Here is a 23,784-nt window from a genome sequence, read left to right as displayed (position 1 = left end):
GGACAGCAGGACCTAGAAGCATCTGTATGAAATACATCCAGGAGACCAACAAGTACGTGTGTGTATGGAGGCCAGGTGACAGGAGATGGGAGCTTCACTTTGTTGGCCAGCTTCACTTTGTTCTGGGATGGAACAATACCTTGGCAGGGGCCTATGCACAGGAACAGGAGTATATGTGTAGAGCTCTCAACTCATCCTCTGTCCCTGCCTGGGATCACACACACCCTCATGATCCACACTGCTATGGCCATCTGCTCCCTCCAGCTTCTGGCAGACTAAGGCCAAAAACAACAGCAAAGCATTCTTGAAACCAGGCCCTGGCTTGGGACAGAGAAGTAAATAACAAAAAGTCCCTGCTCTTAAGGAAAGTGCTGCACCAAGATGGCCTGAGCCTAACCAGAGACTCTCTTGTATAGCAAAGTCTCTGGCTCATGGGGTATATTCAAGAATTGTGTGAACTGAACAAATTCAAAGGAGCCTACATTCTATAATTTTAAGAGTACCTGTTTAGGGGCACCTGGTGGCTCAGTCGGTTAAGAGTCCAACTTCAGCTCAGGTCATGATTTTGCGGTTTGTCAGTTCCAGCCCCACATCAGGCTCTGTGCTGACAGCTCGGAGCCTATTCAGATTCTGTGTCTCCCTCTCTCTCTGGCACTTCCCCTCTCGAGCTCTGTCTCCCTCCCTCCTTCTCTCTCTCTCTCAAAAATAAATAAACATTAAAAAAAAAATTTTTTTTTTAAAAGAGTATGTGTTTGGTGTCAGGAGCCCTGGATTCCAGTCCTTGGTCTGCATAAATAATTCAGTGAACTCTGGGCAAATTACTTAACTTCTATGAACCTCAGTTTACCCATCTGTACAGCAGGCTCTGTCTACCCCCATAAGGTGATATGTGTACCTAATTAGATAATGGTTGAGACAACACTCTGTACATGGCATGAGATGGAACGGCCATAAGTGAAGGAACACTGGGACATACAGTCTTAAAAATTCAGAGCCCAGGGGCGCCTGTTGGCTCAATTGGTTAAGCGTCCAACTTCGGCTCAGGTCATGATCTTGGGGTCTGTGGGTTTGAGCCCTGCGTCAGGGTTCTGTCAGCACAGACCCTGGAGCCTGCTTCAGATTTTGTGTCTCCCTCTCTTTCTGACCCTCCCCACCCCTCTCAAAAATAATGAACATAAAAAAAATTTGTTTTTTTTTAAATTCAGAGCCCAATCTAGAAAAGACTGAAATAAGATCCCTTTCTTCCTCCCCAGCCAACTTAGATCTGCCTTTCTCACACTGGAGATGTTCTTTGTATTTCTAGTGATGGGAGAAGGAAATGGGCCACACAAGCAAGGGACAGAAAGGTTGTCATCTTTCTACTTTCAAAAGTCTGTTTGGATCCACTGTATTTATAACCCTAGCTTTTGTTAAACAAAAGCTGTGAAACCATGAACAAGGCTCAGTCTTTCTGTTTTAGTTTCCTCATCTGTAACTAGGGGGAAGTTTTCTAAGTGACAAGATTGTAACTAAGATTAATTAATGATGGAAAAATGTTTTGTAACCCACAAAACACCACATAAATACCAGTTATTACAAAGCTGTCTTCCCATCAGCTCATGAGCTAACATAGAACAGTACTTGTCACCACGTGACAGGTGAGATAATCAAAGCCCAGAGAAAATACTGACGGTAACATACAGCTCTACTGTGACTTCCTCCAGCAGAGGTAATTTTTCCTTTGCTCTATTATAGGAGTTGTTTATTAGTTTGTTTGCCTCATTAAACTGATGTATCTCTGAGGAAGGGGACTACATACATCTTATGCATTTTTGTACCTCCATGCCCAGCATGGCACACCTAAAGAAATGTTACCTGAATAACTAACATTGGTAGCAGAAACACACCTAGAACCCAGGACTAATCCCGGGTCTAGGATTCTTACCAAAGAGCAAGGGGCCTAAACCTCATAGATATGACAACTTCTCTCTTCCTCAATTCCCCCACTCAAGCAAGATTCAACTTCCCATTCCTGGAAAGTCTTTGGGCCTTTGTACGTGCTTGTCTGCCAAGTTTAAACACTGCTCATCTGCTTCTTTGCCTAGTTAATTCCTATTCACCCCTTAGATTTGGAGACTTTCTAATCTAATACTGGGTTAGGTGTCCCCTCTCCTCCCATGACTGTTCCCATGTCAAAAGTGTCAGCTCAAGGTTTAATGAATGAAATACTGGATCTAGAAATCCAAAAGTGATGCAGGAAAAAGGTTCCTGGCCTGGAAGTCAAGAGGCTTGATGGACTCTAATTCTAGCTCCACGACTACAGTGCTTGGTGATCTTGGGCAAACCCTAGCCCTTCTCTGAATGACCCATAAATGAGCTACTGTCTGTTAATGATTTCAGAAGGTCCTTTTGGCACTAACAGTATACGAGTCTTAGACTCGTGCTAAGTCCTAGAGGTGAGGAACTTCAGAAGCCAATTGTGTGCTCCATAATATGGGAAGCTCAACATCCCTACTCCACAACCAGACTCTTCTGTCAGCAGCTCCCAACCCATTGGTTTACTTAATTCCTCCTGATGAATTCCTCCTGATTTATTCCTGCCAAGAATAAATCGTAGGTGAGCAGCAGAGCATTTTAATGAGTCCAGAGCCTAATGAATCCTTTCCTTCCTGTGTCAATTAGAATTTCAAAGCTAGGATCCCCAAGGACCAATTTATTGGGAACAGAGAGAAGCCTTTTGCTCATCAACTGCTGCCTGAGCTACCTCCCTGGCCTTCTATGTCTGCTATGTAACAATCGTGCTTACTCAGATATACCAGCTGGAGCGAAAGACTAGCCTGAGAGGCTCCCACTTGCCCAACATTTCTGGGGCTGGAACTTGAGGAAAGAATGGAGGGATCCAGGGCATGTGGGGAGGAGAGTGTCAGAGAATCAGAGCAGACCTGACTTTAATACCACCTTCTAAAGATACTAGTCTTCACAGAGCTAATCACAACAGAGCAACTTGCCATTCACTCAACTAAGTATCAGGTATTGTGAGACACTTACTTACCTAAGGTATTCTGAATCCTCACAACAAATCCCAAAACACTGTTATCAACAACACTGTTTTACAGACAGGGAAGACAGGAGGTTCTGAGAGGTAAAGTAAGAATTAGACTAAAAAACACAATTAGTAACTGGTAGACAGTGGTCTGAACTCAATCTGTGTAACTACAGAGACTGGGCTCTTTGTATCAGACCACAGCAGCCCTCTCCAGGGGCTGACACAAGGTCAATGGCTGATGTCATGAATAGCAGAAATGGCCTATGGGCAGCCACAGCCATGTTGGGACACTTGCCACCAACACACTGTCTTTTGCCCTTGCACAAACAAGGGTCGCTATGCATTGCTGCTCCTCTCATTCAATAGAGTTGGCAATCCCCTCATCCTCAGAACACAATCCAAGCAGAGTCACCATCAACACTACCCCGAGGCTCCTACCCTAGATATGTTTTGATTTATTTGATTTGAGAGGAGTTGCCAATTCCTGATCTAGTGGCTCCCAGGCACCCAGTTCTCTGCCTCCCCATCCTTTCCTCTTCAAATCACACAGGGCCAGCCTGTTACGGCTGCTCAGTCATCAATGGAGGCACATTTCCCAAGGTGAGCAGGTAAGCATATCAGGTTTCCAAATTGTTAGGGGATGAAATTTTAGGGCTCTGGTGGGAAAAACATTTAAGAGTGAGGTCAAGAGTCTTGTCCAAGTTTACAAAGCTAGAAAATAGAAACCCTAGAACATAGGTATGCACCGAATCCTAACCTGACATATATTTATATACAAAAAATAAATAGAAACAAAAAAAAAAAATGAATGTTTTGAAAATTTTTTAACTTTGAGAAAACTATAGATTCACATGCTGTAATTATTTTTTAAAAGCACTTAGCACAGTGCCTGGCACACAGAAAAACCCCTAAGTGTTAGCTTTAGATAAACAGGAAAAAGCTTTAGATAAACAGAGACTGGGTGGCAAAGGAAATCAAGTTCTGCCACTAATTAGATAGGTGGCCTTGGGCAAATCACTTGTCCTCTCTGGATTTCTAATATCAGGGGGTTGAAACAAAAGGATGTCCAAGAACCTCTCTAGCTTTGACCTTCCAGGAATCACTGTATTATCAGATCATGAGTGCAAAAGTGGGTCTGGGAAATGCTAATGCTGTGATAAAGAAAAGTAGCCAGAAATGAAATACTACAATGGTGTGACAGGAGCCCAGGGAACAGGAAGAGGGAAAGAGCTGAGTGAGGGAGAGGAGAAGGAAGGGATTAAATGAGATTCAAGTTAATCTTGGATCAAAGCCAAAAGACAGCAGGGAGGCAAAGGAAGGGAAGCTGAACCAGGATGATACCAATCCTGGCCTTGCTGCTAACTTGCTGTATGGCCCTGGCTCTTTATTGGTCAGCCTCATTTTCTCACTGGCCAATTGGACCTCAGGGCCCTGTATGTTCTGGCCCTCACCAACCTCATCTCCTGCTTTCTGCCCCCTCAGGCTGCTGCTCCAGCCACACTGTCTGCCTTCTGGTTTTTCTACAAACGTGTTCCTGCCTTGGGGACTTTTCACTTGCTCTTCTATCAGCTGAAAATGTTAGAAAGGGCTTAACCCTTCACTCCTGCTTATCTTTCTTCATATACAAAATGATAGAATAACTAATGATTTACTCATTTTCTGTCTCCCCCACTACAAGTTTCATGAAGGTAGTCTGTTTTGTTCACTACCATATTACAGCTCCAAGAGTATCATCAGGCATTTGCTGAATACATGACTGGATGGATGGATGGTCGGACAGATGGACAGACCGACTGACCGACCACTGGTCCTGAGAAGTCCACTCTAATTCTAGCATGCTATGATTAACTTACGGACTTGTGGAAATGGAGAACATCTCAGAGGTTCAAGCTCAAGTAAGCTTAGGTCTAACCTGTCCTCTTGGCTCCATTTTTTAACATTCACTTTGCTTCAGTGGCTCTTCACAAATTATTTCCAAATGTAACATATACACCGTAACACATAGCTACACACACACACACACACACACACACACACACACACACACACGCACACATGCACAAATAGATAAATACATATCACTTAATTCAAAGATGGTAAATTACATGCTATATAAGAAACACAATACTCACATAGTATTTCCTTAGCCTAGAATATTATACCTTACCCAGTTTAGCCCCAACTTACTGTTAACTTTAACCCTAACCACACTCCATTCCTGAAATCCTATACTCTGGTTACACTGGACTATTTACCCTTCTCTGAGACATACGCCTAAATTCTGTGTCTTTATCCTCACTGGTCTCATCACTTGGAAGCTGCAGACTCCCCTTCACAATTACCAAATACTTCTTTCACAAATGTCAAATATCTATCTCATCTTTGAAGTCCAACTCAAATACCATCTTCGTGACCCTTCCCTTCATCTCTCAGGCAGTTAGTATCCCCTTCTCCTCCATGTTCCCAAAGCACTGCACAGTAAGATCTCCACAACTATATGCTTCCATTATAGTGATCATCACTGTAGTCTACTTACTTTACCTGCCTGTCCTCTTAAATCAACTATGGGCTCCAAAGGCCTTGACCATGCATTTGCCTTCTCCATATCCCTAAGGACCTATATCCCTATGCCTGCCACAAATGTTTATCAAATTGAGTGTTAGTGTGGTTCCACAACTAAGAACATTTCCTAACCTTCTCTCATAGACTCAATCAGGTAGTTCTTCCCTTCTACTGTCCAAAAGTTGGTTTCTCTAATATTTCTACCTGCTAGTATGAACTCCTTTGGAACAAAGAGCCTGAGGAACAGGGAGATGGAGAAGAGGCTAGAAAGAAAGGAAAGAAATAGTCTTTGCAGAGCCTTGAATGTCATCCTAAGGAGACTGGACTTATTCTACTAGACGTTTTATGAGCAGGAAGTAGTAAATAAGGAATATGTTTTAAAACCTATTGCAAGAGAAAGGAGGTTATACTTCAGGGACAAAGACTGGAGGTAGGGAGAGGGGTTGATTGACAATGAAAATAGTCCCAGTGAGAGAGGATTAAGATCTGGCCTTGGGTGGTAGCAATGAGGATGAGAAGATGGGTAAAACATGTTCAGAGACAAAACCACATAATGAAAGCAGTTACTTACTTCACCCAAATAGAACTCTGTGCTCAAAACCAACTTCCTCCATATGGAAGTATATAAGCTCTTGGCATCCAAGATGGCCCTGAGGGAAACCAGGAGCAAGGAGAAAGCTTCCTTGACATGGGGGTGGGGGAGCAAATCTAGGATCAGTAAAGGCCAAGCTCCACACCAGTGGGTAGGGCTGTAGGAGAGAGTTCAAGATTTTGCTGATGGCTGCTATCAGCAGAAGCTTCAGCAAAGAAGTAAGGTCTGTGCCCTGAACAGAAAGGTGCCCTCCTGGGTTGGAACAGCTCTAGCTAGCTTTAATACAAGAGGTTCTAATCATTTTCAGTGATGATATGTTAAGGAAAATTATCCAAAATTTGGAAATAAGGCATAGAAACAGTTGTGTGACCTTTTAAAGTCAGATTAGAACATTTTTTAATATGCATGTGAGAGTCATCTGATGCTCCTCTGATACTTTTGGAGAATGGAATTTTGTTTGACTTACTGTTCACAAATGGTTAGAACCCAAATGTTTCAAAACTGCAAAGTTAGAAGTTAATGTGTAGAAAACAGAGAAGGCTCAATTCTAAGCAGAGGATAATGCCAAAGTTTACATTTTCATTAGGAGATTAATCAATTTTGAAATCTAAGCAATCTAATTTCAGCAATCCTTTTTTCTACTAACAACATGAAATCCAGTTTCTCAGCTGTTCTCTTTCTTTTGGTTTCCACACTAATGAGTTAAACAAAACTTGACACATGCTCACCATATGCAGGAGAATTATGCCCTGACAAAGTACAAACACCCATAGGCCTATCTCACAGGAAACAGACCCAAGGAGACACAAAAAAGCCTGACATCCAGGCACAGGTAAGTTAGTGAAGTTGACCAGGTGGTCATTTAGGAACTGACATAAAGCTCAGTGTAGTAGAAAGGGCACCAGGCTGAGAGTCAGAAGACTTGCCACTAATTCACTGCACAACCTTGGGCATATAACTTATTGGCCCTTGCTGGGCCTCAATTTCATAATTAAAAGGGTTCCTTTGTAAACCTGATGACTGTTAGTTAAGGTATCTTTCCACTCTGACATCCTAAAATTCCATCATTTTAGAAAATGATCATGGGGAAAATGCAGAGCCAAAAATATTGTTTACCCTATTCCTAAAAATGTAGCACTATAAGGGTGTCTCATTAAGAAGCCCTAGTATGGGGCGCCTGGGCGGCTCAGTCGGTTAAGCGTCCGACTTCAGCTCAGGTCACGATCTCGCGGTCCGTGAGTTCGAGCCCCACATCGGGCTCTGGGCTGATGGCTCAGAGCCTGGAGCCTGCTTCTGATTCTGTGTCTCCCTCTCTCTCTGCCCCTCCCCCGTTCATGCTCTGTCTCTGTCTCAAAAATAAATAAATGTTAAAAAAAAAAAAGAAGCAGCCCTAGTAACTGAGTAAAAATGGGTGAGGAAGGGGACAAATAGAGAAGGACTCAGAAAAGGGCAGGAACTAAGTCTGCCCATTTTGCAGCTGAAGACTGGGTGGTGCCCAAGGCCAGGGACAGAACCCTTTCAGGAAGGGCTTAGATTCACTGTTGTCACCAAGACTAGCTACTGAAGGCAAAGGCCTTCAGTTTCCTCACAGTAAGATCTCTTCAAGTAAAGTGCTTTGTAACTGAAAACCGAGTACAGATTTGAGGACCTATTAGAACAATCTTATTCCTAATCTCTTAAATGTAGGTCTCTTCTCCTGCCAGGTCCCCGAAGGAAGCTTATCAAACTTCAGATATATAGACCCTCTTTCTTCTTTCCCTGCATTTCAGAGCTGCTGTCGTAAGTAGGGGTTTACTGCTTGAAATAGTTCCCTCATTCAACTCTGAAAATGACAAGCACACTCTTTACAAGGGATTCAGTGTTGCATGTTGAAGATGGAAACCCGGCCTCCTGCTTGGATCTTTGGGCCACACACCTGGGTCCTAAAGAAGTTGGTTTGAGGCAGGCAGAGAAAAAAGCTCATGGGAAAATGGCACTGAAGGCATGGAGAATATTCCCATTATACTAAAGCCACTAAATGTCCCTTCCTGGGCACTTCTGAATACTCTACCTGCCGGGAGGCCAGAGAGGCAGTATGGTACTCAAGGAAGAGCTTGCTATGGGATCTGTGAGGTTAGGAGGACCAGAGTTCAAACCCCAGCTCTTTCACAGACTAGATATATATGACCTCAAGCAAATTCATTTACTTCCCTGAGCCTCAGCTTTTCCCTATAGAACTATTAATAACTTGATGAATTGCAAAGACTAAAGGAAATAATCAATTTAAAGTACCTATCACAATATCTGGCACATAGTAGACACCTCAATAAGTGTTACTTCCATCAAGAAGGAAAGGGCAAATAGCAAAAAACAACTGAATGTGATTCACATGCCAGGTAGGGAGGACTTGGGGACAAACACCCCAGCCAGCAGCAGATCAGAGCTGCTGATCAAAGTTGCTCAGAATGGGAATGGGCTGATTTGGAGAGTCTGATGTGCTATTCTAAGAGCATCTGGCTCCTGTACCAGCCAAAGCAAATCAAAGAGAAGTGCTTATAGAGCGCTTGTTTCTAAAACAAGTGCGGGCTGTTATTGACACATGCCACAGGGGAATTGAGAAGGCTGTTGGCGAATATGTTAAGAAAGCTGACATGCTTTCATTTCTAATCTCTGCTACTACACGCACATCTCATCTCTGCTACTACAACTGACCTTGGCTCCAGAGAGGAGAAAACTAGATGGAGACACAAGAGACCTAGGTTCTGGTCTGAGTTCAACCCTGAGCAGGTGACTTAATCTCTCTCTCCTCAATTTTTTCTTTCCTCCTCCAAATAATGGTAATTCTCTATGTGCCTCCTACTCTATTATCACTCTATCTCATCATTTTCAGATGATGACACTATAGCTCCAAAAGATCAAGCAAGTACTGGAAGGAATTTGAATTCAAAGTCTGCTGTCAAAGCCTATAGTCTTCTACTCTGCTGCATTATCTCCCAATGTTAAATGAGGGGTTGGACCAGGTGGACCAAAGCATTCCTCAGCTTGAAAATTTATGATTCTTAGTGGCCTGAAATTGTGGTTTCAAAAGCATTCTAAATACTCTAGGGCTAGACAAAGCGTGACTTGTTAAGCCTTTGCATATAAATGAAATCCTCAACACCAAGGAGAGCCAAAAGAAAGTGAACAGTGAAATTTTAGAAAGCCCTAAAGAGGCACTTTGAGAATACATCACCTAACTCATTTTAAAGATAGGGGTATGAAGGCTGCAGAAAGAGAAATCGCTTGACTGGGAACACCCAGAAAGAGGTAATGGAGCACAAATTGGGGTCCTATGTCTCACGGTCTCTCTCATACTTGGCATCTACTGTCTCCAACCTTCTGGGCCATTCTGATTCACTCTTTGATATTTCTTTTCCAAATGCTGGGTGACCTGCAGGTCCCTGCCCCTGCAGCAGACTCCCAGACACTTCCAACATCTGCTCATTGTAGATAATGGCTTTCATTGTAACTGTCCTTGCTGCAGCCTCAAGCAGGACTGAAGGCTTCTTTGACCCCCTCTTGACTTTTTGTTTTCTCTTGACTCTTTGATGCCTTTGAACCACAGATCAATGTGCCTTTAGAGGCACAGAACTAGAAGGGACATCAGCAATTATAGGTCAACTTTCTATCTCATTCCTTCTTTTCAGAGCAGAAGAAACTGAGGCTGAGACATACTAAATGCTTTTCCAAGGCTGAGTTAGTAAAACAGAGTTAAGAGCCTGGGTCGCAATAGTCACCTTCTATTATAATCTGACACTGAACACATGGTATCAGAATTTATTTCTATCACTAGTGACTGAACACCAATCCAGGCCAGGCACTTTTTTTTTTTTTCTTCATAATCTCCTATTAGCATCCCAATAACCATCCCAATTTTTGTTCCCATTTTGCAGATGAGGAAACTACAGCTCAGAGGTACACAGGAAGGGTGTAATTAAACTTCCAAAGACCAGGGGCGCCCGGGTGGCTCAGTCGGTTGAGCGTCGGACTTCGGCTCAGGTCATGATCTCGCGGCCCGTGGGTTCGAGCCCCGCGTCAGGCTCTGTGCTGATGGCTCAGAGCCTGGAGCCTGTTTCAGATTCTGTGTCTCCCTCTTTCTCTGACCCTCCCCTGTTCATGCTCTCTCTCTCTCTCTCTCTCTCTGTCTCAAAAATAAATAAATGTTATTTTAAAAAAATAATAATAATAAACTTCCAAAGACCAGTTATACTGCAGGTAACTTTTGTCTCTTGCCCTATGCACTTAGTGCAATAACTCTTGACAGATTATCCTAATAGGGCAGGGGGAGGCAAAGAGGGTGGGAAAAGAGTGGAAATTCAGACAATACAAAATGACAGATAATTCAAAATAAGCAATTTAAGCTTTTGTAGCATAGTTTCATTATTTTTCTGTATCTGTCTCATTAAATCCTAAGTCACCTCAACTTATGTCCTACTCATCTTAGGGGTCTAGCACCACAGCTCCTGATAGACCTCGGTTTCCTCATCTACTGTTTCCCAGTTTCACATCTTGGATTTTTGATCTCTTGGCCTTATGCTTAGGCTCAGGACCCTGCCTCTCTGCCACAGCCAACATCCTTAGAACTGCCCTCTAGCTGATCTGACCTAAAGGACCTATCAGTCCCTCTTCTGTCTGGCCTGCTGCTCCAGTGGGACAGAAAGACCCTCGTTGGTTTTAATGAAAACTGGGAAAGGAAGGAGGGAAGCACAGGGCCCAATACAGCCCAGAGCCCTTTACATACTATTCCTTCCCCCTAAGTGAGCTGGACCTTATTGCTTTCCTGTGACAGCAACCCTTGAGAAAGCCAGCTGTTTCTAGAACCAAAGTAATAAAATGTGGGCAAAATTCCTGGGTGGGGAAAAAAAAACAGGGACAGCTGCTTCTTATATGAGCTGCCCTGGTAGCCTCCCTCAGATGTTCTCCACAGAATTCTCTAGGAGCCATGTGATGATTACCCTGGCAGATAAGAAACCTCCTGCCTTACTAAGCCAAAAGCCCACTTAGGTCAGACATTCATCCCACACCTTGAAGGATAAGAATGCACTGCTACCGCCCCTGGACCTTCTCAGACTCTGTCCCTGGTCCCTATCACCATAATTACTAACATTAATAGTCCCTTACATTTTGTACAGTATTTAACAGTTTTATACAGCACTTACTTGAAATGTGCCTTACACAGTTGGATAGGTAGAAGCTGTTATTCCTTGTTCACAGATGTGGGAACTAGAGGCCACAAATAAGTAACCAACAAGCCCAGGTTATTCCTCAGAGCTCTTACACCTCAATGTTACCTAAGAGATCTACATTTAAGCCATATTTCTTTAATAGAATTAAATTTCTGCTTAGAATCTCATTATCAGGCAACAGAGGTATTCTGCAAGGTCTCAAAAGCCATCTTGAAGCCTCTAAAATCTGTGAAGTGGGCAGTTATCTCCTCCAGCTCTTGGCTCAGCTCTGTATCAGGCAAAATCTCCTCAGAAGCCTGGGGAGCTCTGGCTTTCCATGTATCACCTGACTTCCTGTTGCATCACCCCAATATTCTACATGAGGCTCAGGCCTCACCCAAATCCTGACTTGAGATAGGCAGGATCAAGGCTGCCCAGCATTATGGGTCTAGCCCTGCCCCCTCCCAGTTGATAACACATACAATGTGGACAATTTGCCTACTCCAATGTTTCTGAGTTAGGCCCTCTGTGAAGCTCCAGATACTTCTGAAGAGACTACATCGGAAGCACACTGACAGCCCACACATCAGTCAAGTCTGAAGATGACTCTTAGGAACTGCAAAGTGCCTTTAAAAGATAACCTAAGTCAGGGGTGCCTGGGTGGCTCAGTTGGTTGAGCATCTGATTCTTTCAGCTCTGGTCATGATCTCACAATTCCTGGGTTTGAGCCCTGCATCAGGCTCCATACTGACAGTGCAAAGTCTGCTTGCGACTCTCTCTCTTCTCTCTCTGCTCCTCCTCCACTTGCATGTGCTCGTTAGCATGCTCTCTCAAAATAAATAAACTTAAAAATTTTTTTATTTTAAATAACTTAGGTCTTAAGAAACTAGAAAAAGAAGAGCAAACTACCCCTAAGAAAGCTAGTCAGGAAGTAATAAAGATTATAGGAAGAAATCAATGGAATAGAAAAACAATGCAACCAAAGTTGCTTCTTTGAAAAGATTAACAAAATTGGTAAACCTTTAACAAGACTGACCAAGAAAAGAGAAGATATAAATTGCCAAAACCAGGAATTTAAAAAGGGTTATCATGACTGATCTTACAGAAGTTAAAAGAATTATAAAGGAATCCTATGAACAACTTTAAACCAAGAAATTAGTCAATTTAGATGAAATGAAAACATTCCAAGAAAGGCACAAATTATCAAAAGTGACTCAAACAGAAACAGAAAATCTGAGTCGGCCAACAACAACAACAACAACAACACACACACACACACACACACATTAAATCAGTAATTAAAAATCTTCCAACAGAGAAAAGCCCAGGCCCACATTGGCCTCCCTGGCAAATTCTGTAACACATTCAAAAAGTAAATAATCCTGGGGCGCCTGGGTGGCGCAGTCGGTTAAGCGTCCGACTTCAGCCAGGTCACGATCTCGCAGTCTGTGAGTTCGAGCCCCGCGTCAGGCTCTGGGCTGATGGCTCGGAGCCTGGAGCCTGTTTCCGATTCTGTGTCTCCCTCTCTCTCTGCCCCTCCCCTGTTCATGCTCTGCCTCTCTCTGTCCCAAAAATAAATAAAAAAAAAAAAAAAAAAAAAAAAAAAGTAAATAATCCTTATGAATACAGACACAAAAATCTTCAACAAAATAGCAATGTAAAGGGCACCTGGGTGGCTCAGTCAGTTAAGCGTCCAATCTCGGCTCAGATCATGATCTCATAGTTCATTAGTTCCAGCCCCCCATGAGGCTCTATGCTGAGAGCATGAAGCCTGCTTGGTAGTCCCGTTCTCCCTCTCTCTCTCTCTCCCCCATCCCTCCCCCACTTGCTCTCTCTCAAAATAAATAAACTTTAAAAAAAAAAAACAAAAACACTGCAATCCAAATCCAACACCATCTAAATAGGATCATACACTCTGAGGATGGGGGAAAATAAATAAATAAATAAATAAATAAGGATCATATACTCTGACCAAGTGGGATTTACTCTGGAATACAAGGTTAGTTTGATAGCCAAAAATCAATTGATGTAGTGTGCCATGTTAGTAGAATAAAGAACAAAAAACACACAATCTATAAAATCCAACATCCATCCATGGTAAAAAACCTCTCAGTAAATTAGTAATGGAAGGAAGCTCACTTGGCCTGATAAACATCATCTATAGCTAACATATAGTATCAACAAAAAACTTTATAGCTAATACCACACTTAACAGTGAAAGACTAAATAATTTCTCCCCTAAAATTGGGAACAAGGTAAGAGTGTCTGCTCTCACCAATTCTATTCAACATTGTGCTGGAGGTCTCAACTGGTGCAATCAGGTTTTTAATGAATGTCAGACTATATCTTTCCCCTACTCAAAACACTCCAATGGCTTCCTATTTCACTCAGAATAAAGCCCTATATGATCTGGGTCCCTGCCTACCCTTATGACTTCTCCATACTCCACTCTCCCTCTTGGTCACTTCACCTCTAGCCACTTGGCTCCCTTTTGCTCCTCAAACACAGTAAGCATGCTCCCTGTTTTAGGGTCTCTGAACTTGCTGTACTCTATGCCTGGAATGTTATTCCCCAAGATATTAAGCATAGCTCACTACTACAGTTCCTGTATATTTCTGCAGAGATTTTATTTTCTCAAGAGGCCTTTTTCTCAAGAGAGGCCTTTTTTTCATCATGAAGTCCCACTCCATTCCCTTACCCTGCTTTGTCTTCATACATATTCATTTGTTTATTTTCCTCCACTAGAATGTAAACTATAAGAGAGAAAACTATTTTCTTCACTGCTATATTTTAAAACTGTGCCTGCCACATGGTTGACACTCAATACTCACTGGATGAATGAATATCTTTAAAAATAAAGTTTTATATAGGAGAGTGAATAAAAGGGGAGCAGGAAGAAATCACTGGCTCAAGAAGCTGAGAAAGACCAGGGTTTTAGGTCACAGGGAAGAGCCAATATAGGATAATAGAAAAAAATTTGGTTGTCTGGAGCTGGGTTCTTCTGGGTTCTAAGCTTAGCTCTTCCAATCACTGTCTGTCTCTAGGCCTCAGTAATTTCTAAAATGAGAATATCACCACCTACCTCCCAAGCTGCTATGAAAATGAAATCAACTTATGTAGAGGATTCAGTACAGCATTTGATAATATAGTAGACATTATAATTTAACATTTTCTGATACCCCTGGCCTTTAAGAGGACCTAGAACTACCTTAAAAATTACCTAGCTCCACTTCACTGAAGTACATAGATGTCTGTAGGACTGCTGCCCCTAAACTAAATGGCCTCCATACTCATTTTAACTTCTCTTTCTGATCATTCTTCTTTTATCCTTACCTTTCAGCTCTCTCCTTTAGCTGTTAATACAGCAGCTCTTCCCCCTTTTTTGATATGCTGCTTTGAATCTTATGGGAGTTTAGAAACCAGATTACTAAGCCTGTTACAACACATAAAAATAGGAGTAAATTAGTGCTGTATAAGGGCTTAAGGATGACAATGCTTTGCTTCCTTGTTTTTTTTTAGTTGAAACTTGTTTTTAGTAGAAACTTGAGTACATTAGATAAATAAGCTAGACACTTTATCACGTGGAATCATTCATAGTTTGAAACAATCAATAAAGGAATTCTTCACAAGGCAGGTGGTGTAACAGTAAGGTCCAAGCTTAGCACCAGGCCATGGGAAAGCAAGAAGCTACAGAACTTAGGTTAACCAGACAAAAAGAGGTGCCATCAAGAGCCTGAAGATTCAGAATAGGACAGAAGATTGGCTAATATGGATTCCAAGAGCACCAGGTTGGGGACAGACCTCTCTGTGCACCCTCCAGCAAACAGAACAGAGAACAAAATGTCCATTGTTACAGAATGTGAAGAGAGTGGCCTATATCACTGACCACAGGCATGAGAGAGATGGTGGGGAAAACTGGATGAGCATAGCCTCTGATAAGATTATGAGGCTCTAGCATAAGTTCATTTTTCACTAGTTGGAGGGTGAGAGGTGGGGATGGACAAAGATCTTAGGGCCAAAATAGGAATAGCCTTCCTCTTCTGACAGGACAGTAGGAAACAAGGCAACATCTAAGTGGAATTAGTCAGTGAGGGCAGACACATGCTGGGGATTGGCTCTTGAAAAGTGCTTTAATATCAGAGCCCGGATGTGTGAGCGCATTTAAACCTGCATTCTGTAGCCCCCATGCTGCAAATCATGCTGCCGATGCTGCCTGGCTTTGTCTGTGTGCCTTGGAATCCCTTCCTTTGTGGAAAGATTGAGTTTCAGGCAGAACCTGTACAAGAAGGAGAGGAAGAGAAGAGTATGGGAGAAGATTTGCAGCACAAATCTCCAAAGGAAAACCTTCCCTTTTTCCTTTGGGGAGTGGGGTGGCAAACAGGTCAAGGACTGAGGTGCCAGAGATACTTATAGTGCTTTATTCTCGCTTTCTCTCATTTCGGTCATGCTGCTTTACAATTTACAAAGCTTTCCAACTTGCATTTCTCGTTTGATTCTGTACGACATCCTGCAGGGTTGGTGTACACACAAGAGACATGTGGGGGTGCAGGGAAGCAGTCCAATTTTACAAATACAGAAGCAGAGATTGTCCAAGGGCAGATGTTGAGAGAGAAGAGGAAAAAACCAGGTTTCCCAACTCCAACCCAGCTCTCCAGGTCCCTATCTGTGCTTATCCCCGTGTTTACGATTATGTGTTATAGGTATTTTCTCCCCCTTATAATCATATGGCTGGCGCTGGGCCTTAACTGCATGAAGATTCTTTCCAACTTTTAGTCTCCTGGCCCCCTCACTAGAAATGCCATTGCCTCAGAAGGAACCCCGAACTCCTGCCTTCCCTGCTGGGCCCCTCAAATAACTGGATCTCCTTCCTGAATCCCTAAGGAGGTCTGTCTTTTTTTTAACTTTATAAGAAAAATCAGGATTCCAGGGAGATTAACAGCCCAAGGAAAGTCTGCCAAGTCAAGGAGAACAATGGTGTTTACACTGACCAGGTTCTAACATCAGCTTTATGGATTCCCAAATGTGAACTCCAGGCAACTTATTTCAGCTATCAGAGCCTCAATTCCCTCATCCATAAATTTTGTCTAGATTAAATGAGACCCATAACACAACTGGTTCTTAATGTGTTGATTTCCCTTCCTGTCTCAGCATCTTCGGTTTTTCCTTTAAGTTTCCCCTGATTTCCCCTTCACACAGCCCCAACTCTTTCGCTCCATCCTCACCACTTATAATCACATTTTCCAGGACTGATAAAACTAGTTTCTGAAGCTGACCTATGGGCTTGGTAGGCCAGTCAAGACTGAAATCAGGAAAGTTTCTAAGGGCTACAAGGTCATGTTAAGAGAGCTTATAGGAGAATGAGTTTAGCTGCCAGGTTCAGGATAACCCCCAACACAAAGCTGGCAGAAGCCAAAAAGAATTGAGCCTGCTTTGCCTTATTCATGGTAAATGATCCCAAACCATCTCATGGCAATTCCAAGAGAGCCAAGTTCAATTCTCCTCCCAGCACAGGAAGCTGCCTATGCCAATATCTCAAACATGGAGTAGGAGAATAATCAATTGCCTATAAGTTACCTGTACTAAAGGTAAAAATAAGCCCCAAACTAGTTACCCTGTATCTTGGCCCAAGCTTGCCCAGGGTTGCCAAAGACCCTCACTCACCAGCCTTCAATTTCCTCTTTTGGGTTACAGGGTCAGCACCAGCTGCCTTTGGGAATAGGGCTCACCTAAAAAAGAGAGAAGTCAGTCAGGGTCCTGCTCAGAATAGGGATGAACTTAGGTCAGTGCAGGCATTCCAAGATCCTGCTCTCACACGTCTTATATCTTTGCAAAAGATAGGTTGATAATACATTATTTTAGGTCATGCTAGGTGCTATAAGGAAAAATAAACCAGAGTAAGGGAGGAAAAAATGACAAGGAGTGAGAATAGTCAGGGAAACCTCCAAAGGGTGACCACCAGAAAGAGAACTGAATGGGGGCACCTGGGTGGCTCAGTAGGTTAAGTGTCTGACTTTAGCTCAGGTCATGATCCCACAGTTTGTGAGTTCGAGCCCCACATCACGCTCTGTGCTGACAGCTCAGAGCCTGAAGCCTGCTTCGGATTCTGTGTGTCCCTCTCTCTCTGCCCCTCCCCCGCTCATGCTCTCTCAGAATTTAAAAAAAAAAAAAAAAAGCCTGAATGAAGTGAGGGAGTAAGATCTGCAAAGGTCTGAGGGAAGACTGTTTCAGAGAGGAAGAATACCAAGTGCAAAGACCCTGCAGCAATAATAGGCAAGAATAAGCTTGTTATGCTTAAAGGAACAAGAAAGTCAATATAGCTAGAATGTAGTGAGGGAAAGAATGAGATATTAAGTATATATGGAGGAATTAATTATGATCCCTATTTTATATATGAGAAAACTGTGGCTCAGAGGTTAAATGACTTGCCCAAGGTCAAAGTAAATCAGTGGCAGAACTGGGAATGGAGGGGTGCCTGGCTGGTTCAGTCGGTAGAGCATGCAACTCTTGATCTCAGGGTTGTAAATTCAAGCCCTACATTGGGAGTATAGAGATTACGTAAAAATAAAATCTTTAAAAATAAATAAATAAATGTGAGCACCTGGGTGGCTCAGTCAGTTAAGCACCCAACTCTTGATTTCAGGTCAGGTCATGATCTCACAGTTCAGTTCATGAGATCAAGCCCCAAGTCAGGCTCTGCACTGTCTGTGCAGAGCCTTCTTGGGATTTTTCTCTTTCCCTCTCTTTCTGCCCCTCCCCAACTTATGCTCCCAATAAGTAAGTAAGTAAATAAATAAATAAATAAATAAATAAATAAATAGATAGACAGACAGATAGATAGTAAATAAAAATAAATAAAATCTTAAAAAAAAAAAAAGAAAAAAAAGAACTGGAAATGAATTCAGGTCATCTGGACAACTCCCTGCCTCTTGGGCCAGGTTCCTCCAGGCTTAGATAACCTGGATCCCAGCTGGGACAAACTTTCAAGCACTCTTACAACTGGCTTCAGGCCTCTACTCATCCCTTCCTCTGTTGGGTGGGAAGAAAGAGTATATTTACCTGGAATATGGAACAGAGGGGATTCTAGGGTTGTGGAGAACAGTAGCACATGTCAAGCACTGTTGTAAAGATTAATACAAATAAAGGATTTTCAACAATCTCAGAAGATTGCTGTTATTTCTCCATTTTACTTCTGGGGAAACTGAGGCACAGAGAAGTAAATTTGCCCAAGTTACACAGGTAACAGAAGGGGCAGTGAGCTGAGGAGCAATGAGGTGGCTCAGTCGGTTAAGTGTCTGACTCTTGATTTTAGCTCAGGACATGATCTCACAGTCTGTGGGTTTGAGCCCCACATCAGGTTCCACACTGACAGTACACAGACTGCTTGGGACTCTCTCTCTGCCCCTCCTCCACTCATGCTCTCTTTCAAAATAAATAAATACACTTTAAAAAAAAGAAGAAGAAGAAGAAGAAGAAGAAGAAGAAGAAGAAGAAAGAAGAAGGAAGAAAGAAGAAGAGAGAAGAGGAGGAGGAGGAAGAAGAGGAAGAGGGAAGAGGAGGAGGAGGAAGAAGAGGAGGAGGAAGAAGAGGAGGAGGAGGAGGAGGGGGAAGAGGAGGGGGAAGAGGAGGGGGAAGAGGAGGGGGAAGAGGAGGGGGAAGAGGAGGGGGAAGAGGAGGGGGAAGAGGAGGAGGGGGAAGAGGAGGAGGGGGAAGAGGAGGAGGGGGAAGAGGAGGAGGGGGAAGAGGAGGAGGGGGAAGAGGAGGAGGGGGAAGAGGAGGAGGGGGAAGAGGAGGAGGGGGAAGAGGAGGAGGGGGAAGAGGAGGAGGGGGAAGAGGAGGAGGGGGAAGAGGAGGAGGGGGAAGAGGAGGAGGAAGAGGAGGAGGAAGAGGAGGAGGAAGAGGAGGAGGAAGAGGAGGAGGAGGAGGAGGAGGAGGAGGAGGAGGAGGAGGAGGAAGGTAGAGTTGAGACCTGAACTCAGGAAGTCCAACCTCTAGGGCTTGCCCTGCCCTCTTAACCACATTATACCAACTTCTCAAAAACAGAAGAAAAAGACAGGAAACATACTCATACCCTAGTCCTAGCTGATATGGCTCAGAGCCCTCATTTACACCCAGTGTAATTACACCCAGTGTAATTACCATTACACTGAATGAAATCCTCTCCATTTACTTGCAGTCCAGACTTCTTACTGAATACCAGCTAAATGACTGTCCTTTAGCCAGGTGGTTCCAGACGTTTCTCTAAATCTCTAGCTACTGTGATCACAAAGCTATGATGACAACCACCACAACAGCCATTTAATAGCCACTAACATTTGATGCACACTTTGAAAGAGTAGGTACCAGGCTAAGCATCTTACATGCACTATCTTATTTCAGACAGGGAGAAACAGTTGCTCCAAGACATGAGTGGAGGGATCCCCCGGGGGTTCCAGGCCTGGAAACAAAGCAGGAAATACATGGAACTGAAGGATCTCTGTACGCCCAGGTCAAAGGACAAAGGCAGAGGCACTAGGAGGTAGACAGTAAGGGGAATAAACTATTAGCACCTCGAATTCAACATGTTGATAAACTGAACTCATCTCCTTGTTCCCAGCCTCTGCAGTTCAGCAAATGATATAACCATTCTCCCAAGTACTGAGACTCCAAATGTTAATGCTCTCCAACCTCTCCTTTCCTTATGCCCCATTCCCTCAATTGCCAAATCCTCATGGTTTTTTTGTTGTCATTCTAAGAGCTCTACATCTAAACTGTTCTTCTTTATTCCCTACTGTGTCAACCTCCTCTTGGTTCAGGATCTATCTCTTGCCTGCAATGCTGGAATATTTCTTAAAAATTATTGACATTACAAGGACTGTTGCAGTAGTGTCTTCCCCAGTCTCTCTTTCACTAATCTCCTACCCCTCCGTGCTCTAACTACTGGGCCTACACTGCCAGACTAATGCTCCCAAGGCCACTTTCCTGCTCAAAAAAAGAAAAAAAGAGGAAAAAATATCATAGCTACCAATCACCTAAACTTTGCTCTCTAGGTATGCCTTCATCTAATCATCTGTCTTACCTCTATTATGGGCTTTCCAGCTCTCATCCTTTTGTCCATGCTGTTATCTCACTCGGAATTTTGTACATATTCATATCCTTCTTAATCTTCAAGGCCTAGCAAATCTATGAAGTTATTCTGAACCCTTTCTCACCACTCTGTCATATTCTCAAATCATCTCTAACTGTGACTAGACCTGACTCTGGTCTCATCATCAGGTAAGGCCTCAAAACCAACTCTTCTGTTCCTTCTTCCTTGTAAAGATTCCTGCTGTTTCCAGAGAACAAAGACCTAGTCAGTTAAGATTTCTGTTCTCATTCCTGCTACTCTTACCTTACTCTGGATCTATCACCTAAAAAAGAACCTGGGTTCTAATCTGAGCCTCAGATTTCTACAAAATGGAATACAATCCCCATCCTGATTACCGGACAGGGATTTTGTGAGAATCAATGTGGTAACAGAAGGGGAGGGGGAGAAGAGTTAGGATGGAAGACTTTGGGCCAGGTCTTCAATAGCTCTTTTTTTCACTGCAAAACACTCGGAAGTTTATTTATAGAAGCCTTCTTAGCCAATCAATCAAAAAAATACTTCCTGGGCCTGGTTGGTCATGGTCACAGCTCTAAGTTAGGGTTATAGAAGACACAGGGATGGATGAGAACAGTTCTTATCCTCCTTGCATTCCAGGGTGGGACTCTGTGAACTTCCTGTAAAGGACGACTAATAATATTAGGTAGGATCCAACAGTTCAAAGAGTGCTCCATGTGTTATAAAAATGGAGAAAGAAACTAGGCTGACAGGAGATGGCCTTAGAAGTTTCAAAGGAACAAGGACTTAAGCCAGGCATTGATGCAGAATGACAGAAAAACACATGCTACTACTATGCACCAGACACTGAGCTAGGTGTTGTGCAGTTAACCCTCATAATGTGAAGAGGTGATGGCAGGTCCATTTTATACCTAAGGTAACTGAACATGGGCAAGGCTAAGTGTGCCATTCAAGGTCAAACAGCTAGGAAGTAGCAGAGCTGGAATTTGAACCCAGGTCTGCTTTACTTTATTCCAAAGCCTGTATGTTTACTTACTTCATGGTCTGGAATACCAAATAAACTCTAAAGTTCTTCCCACCTTAAAATTCAATGATTTGAATGAGAGAGTAGGAGAGGAGGTTTACTGTTGCTATGTCTTACCCATAAGACTATAATTTTATTGGTAGGTTTAGGGTCTTATTAACTGGAATAGCCCAAGTATCTGAAACAGAGCCTGGCAGGTTATACTTAGAAGACACTGTACATAAGCAAATAAATGAATGAGTAAGCACCTGTTCCATCAACCATTGTTCTGAGGTCTAGAAGTAATGTCCAAAATGTCAAGCTCCAAGTTATGACTTGTAGCCCCAGTATCTATATTACCACCTATCTACTAATCTGTTGTCTGAAGGTACCCTTTCCCCATTCTTGTTTTCAGGAGTTAAAGGAGAGGTGAGGAAAGAAAAGGGAAGCTGACTGGATAGGAGAAAAAGGAGGGAGAAGAAAAGGGTGAAAGGAGAGAAGGAAGATAAAAAGGAAGGTAATGTCTCAGCCACGACTGAAATGTCCGAGGCCTAGACTTTGGGAAAGGTTTCTTTTCTGGTGCCAAAACCAAGGATTTTTTTTTTTTTTTAAGAGGAGTAGTAGGAATTCCTCTTTATAAATTTCAAATTGCTTGTCCAAACCCCCTGACAAAATCTACCAGCAGGGGGGGTAAAATTAAATTCCTCAGGGCTCCTGTCCTCAGTTCTTACCACTATCCTGCTCCAGCCCAACCCTCACCTGGCTTAAGCTAAAACCTGCAGAAGTCAGAAGACATACAGGTTCTGACATTCCTCTGCTCCTTCACAAGGGTTATTCCAGGCTAGTAAGCCCTGGGAATCCAACCTTCCTTATGGATGAGGAGACGCTGCAGCCTCTGAATGCTTCCCCACAGCAAACTGTCATGAAAGCTTTGTTGAATCCTAAGAAGAAAGTGATTCTCCCTTTCTGCTGTGTTCCTCAAATATGTATGAAAGAACTAGGGTGAAGATGTGGATGATGGAGGCAGGGTCCCTTCAGAACTCATTTGATCTGGGTCCTAATAAAGCTTAACCTTCTTTAGGTCTGATCTGCAAATTATACACACCACCTCTCCTTACTATATTTTTAGTAGAGAAAGGCAGAAAACATAACAGCTAGTTCCAGCTCTACCTCTAATTCACTGTGTGACCTGGGACAAGTCATTTCACCTTCCTGGACCTTAGTTTCCATGTCTGTAAGAGGGAGACAGCATCTGCTCTTCTGAAGGATCTTCAGAGGGATCAGAAAGATTGGCAAGAACACTTTAACTGTAAATTTACTTGGTTTTATGTAAATGGTAAAGAAGGAATGAGGGGATGGTCTCTTAAGAAAGAGGGCTATACCACCCTTCAGTTGAAGAGATCTGCTCTGAGCGGAAAAATTAGGAAGAACTGGAGCAAACAGGGTCATTGTCTATACTTCCATCAAATGAGGCACCAACCAAGACTAAGAAAACCTGGGGCACATGGGTGGCTCAGTCGGTTAGGCATCTGACTTCAGCTCAGGTCACGATCTCACAGTTCAAGAGTTTGAGCCCCATGTCAGGCTCCGTGCTGACAACTCAGAGCCTGGAGCCTGCTTCAGATTCTGTGTCTCCCTCTCTCTCTCTGCCCCTCCCCCACTTGCACGGTCTATCTCTCAAAAATGAATAAACATTAAAAATATATATATTAAAAAAAAAAGACTAAGAAAAGCTCATGGACCACATGCATGCAAATCCCCATAAGTCCAAGTAGAGAGAAAATAAGAACCACTAGAAGTCACGTATTACTCAGGAAAAGTAAAAGTAGTAATGATCAATAATGATCAGTGGTGAAGAGCTCAGGCTCTAGAATCAGACACCTGGGTTTGAATCCTAGCTCTGTCTCTTACTAGCTTTGTGACCTTAGGCAAGGTACTGACCTTCTGTGCCTCAGTTTCCTATATTTGTTAAAAATAGTTCCTGCTTCATAAATGTGGTATTAGGGAAATAAGTGAGAGTTTAGGAAAGCCCACAGCTCAGAGCCTGGCAAAAGTGACTCAAGGATAGTTATTATTATTCCACTTAAGTACCACAAAAGGACAAATCAGAAGCAATAAAAAGACCCAGGAGAAAAAAATGCACATTTGCCATTACCTATTATGTATGTATCATGTCCTATGCCCAAAACCGTAATTATTTTCATTTATTTCCAACAACCTTTTGAGGTTAGTAGAATTATCCCTATCTTAAAGGAGGAAACTGAGCCTCAGAGAAATAACTTGTCTAATACCACATAGCTAGAAAGCAGAACTTACTGAAACCAAGGTCTGACTCCAAAG

The 23,784-nt window shown here is 42.9% G+C and overlaps 1 protein-coding gene across 7 annotated transcripts in view; it reads right to left on the bottom strand.

Moving 5' to 3' along the window:
• Positions 1-23,784, bottom strand: part of RALY (RALY heterogeneous nuclear ribonucleoprotein) — an 83,197-nt gene that overhangs the window by 28,068 nt on the left and 31,345 nt on the right. For 5 of the 7 annotated variants that reach the window (XM_060615816.3, XM_078444141.2, XM_060615844.3 and 2 more), the window contains exon 2: positions 17,024-17,088. The exons of 1 other annotated variant lie outside the window; for it this stretch is intronic. The gene's annotated coding sequence lies outside the window, so the exon portion shown is untranslated. Of the gene's footprint in view, positions 1-14,695; positions 14,778-17,023; positions 17,089-23,784 lie in introns of those variants that run through there. One more of the 7 variants, XM_060615836.3, reaches the window with a different exon arrangement.

The sequence above is a fragment of the Panthera onca genome, chromosome A3 (assembly GCF_046562875.1).
Source record: "Panthera onca isolate mPanOnc1 chromosome A3, mPanOnc1 haplotype 2, whole genome shotgun sequence".
In the NCBI taxonomy this organism is placed as follows: Eukaryota; Metazoa; Chordata; class Mammalia; order Carnivora; family Felidae; genus Panthera; species Panthera onca.
This window is presented reverse-complemented; position numbering and strand designations above follow the sequence as displayed.